Genomic DNA, 2,500 nt, shown 5'->3' with positions numbered 1-2,500 from the left:
TTATATGGTTATTTTATTTTTTTATATATATTTATATATATATATATATATATATATATATATATATATATTATATATATATATATATATATATATAGAGAGAGAGAGAGAGAGAGAGAGAGAGAGAGAGAAAGAGAGACTCTGTCCGCACACCGATAACTCAAAGCCCCCAAACATTAAGAATGGACAGAGGACACATTTAGTATGATTTAGAACAAAAACCATTGTCTTCACTGCTATCATCAAAGTAATTAATCATATAAAGGAAAAAGAAATAAGAATAGAACAGAAAAAGTGATGGTTGTATCGTTGTGCTGGTTATAATTGATGGTTTGTTACAGGTGATAGTAATTATGATGGGTTGGCGGTAAAAGTCTATTAACCATGCATTCCAGACGCAGTATAAACAATCAATACTTTCTCAAAAACAAAATTATTTAGGCCATAATGCACTTTAGAAAATGTCCCTCTGCTGCAATTATCCAATCCTTGATTTTCTCTTGTTTGTGAAACAAGTCATTAGCCATGTATTCCAAGCACTGTATAAACAATCAATAATTTCTCAAAAACAATATTATTTAGGTCGCAATGCACTTTTCAAAATGCCCTTCTGCTGTGGTTATCTAGTCCATGGTTCTCTCGTGTTTATGATCCTAAGTGATCCATGCATTCCAAGCACTGTATAAACAGTCAATAATTTCTCAAAAACAATATTATTTAGGTCGTAATGCACTTTTAAAGATGTCCTTCTATTGTGGTTATCTAGTCCATGGTTCTCTCTTGTTTATGATCCTAGATCATTAGCCATGCATCCCAAGCACAGTGTAAACAATCACAACTTTTTCAAAAACAATATTATTTAGGCCACAATGTACGTTAGAAGTGATCTCTACTACTGTAGTTGTCTAGTCCATGGTTATAGAGAGAGTGAGTACAACAGAGAAAGAGAGACTCTACCCGCACACCGATAACTAAAAGCCCCCAAACTTTAAGAATGGACAGAGGACACATTTAGTATGATTTAGAACAAAAACCATTGTCTTCACTGCTATCATCAAAGTAATTAATTATATAAAGGAAAAAGAAATAAGAATAAAACAGAAAAAATGATGGTTGTATCGTCGTGCTGGTTATGATTGATGGTTTGTTACAGGCGATAGTAATTATGATGGCCGTTAAGATGGTAATAATAGTCATTATGATGATTTCTTCAAAAATCGATAGACTATAATACCCCACCCCTATTTGTTTAATGTTTTCAAAGAATATCTAATCTTTAACTACATAATGACCATTTTTTCTCTAAATTTATTTCAGGTAAAAAATGTTAATGGTTCTTCGATTGTTTACGGTCGTTATCTTAAACAGCACATTTAGAATGTTTTGCTCTCTGTTTATTTTAACGATTTATGTTGTGAAGCCGTCCGCACATGAATAAGTAGTCCCACCCCCTCCCCCCTCACCTTTAACCACGTCACCCGGAAGTGTAGCACCAAATAATTGCATTTTATGGCTTCTCCAAAACTTATACAAGTAGGCACCTCCCTATTACCTTCCCCTTCGGTTGCATGGTTTGATGGATGGGTAGATGGATAGATGGATAGATAGATGGGTTGATGGATCATTGGGTGGATGGACTGATGGATGAATGGATTGATGAGTGGTTAGATGGATGGATGGGATAAATAGATGGATGGATGGATGGATGGATAGGATAAATGGGATATAAATGGATGGTTGGATGGATGATTTAAATAGATGGATAGATGGATGGATGTGTGGATGGATATATGTGGTAAATAGATGGATGGATGGATAGGATAAATGGGATATAGATGGATGGTTGGATGGATGATTTAAATAGATGGATAGATGGATGGATGGATGGGATAAATAGATGGATGGATGTGTGGATGGATATATGGGATAAATAGATGGATGGATGGATGGGTTAAATAGCTAGATGGATAGACGGATGGATGGGATAAATAGATGGATGGATGGATAGGATAAATGGGATATAGATGGATGGTTGGATGGATGATTTAGATAGATGGATAGGTGGATGGATGGGATAAATAGATGGATGGATGTGTGGATGGAAAAATGGGATAAATGGATGGATTGATGGATGGATGGGTTAAATAGCTAGATGGATAGATGGATGGATGGATGGATGGATGGATGGATGGATGGATGGGATGAAAAGATGGATGGATGGAAATCTTAACGAATTCAGTGGTCTTCCATATGACATTGTGTCGACTATATGGTGTGCCATTGCACTTTTACAATGTACATAAGGGAAGGATCATTGGTGTGTATCAAATTTAATCTATCCAGAAGAAAATAAATACTCACTCCTCATAACAAAGGCTGTCACCATGACCATCATCATCATGACAACACCACCACCATATTTAACATAAGCTCCACTACCACAACCAATAACACCACAATCGTCATCATCATCATCATCATCATCATCATCATCAGCATC

This window comes from Berghia stephanieae, chromosome 8 (assembly GCF_034508935.2).
Source record: "Berghia stephanieae isolate SIO BIC M18660-M18661 chromosome 8, UCSD_Bste_1.3, whole genome shotgun sequence".
Classification (NCBI taxonomy): Eukaryota; Metazoa; Mollusca; class Gastropoda; order Nudibranchia; family Aeolidiidae; genus Berghia; species Berghia stephanieae.
Note: the sequence above shows the minus strand (reverse complement) of the source record.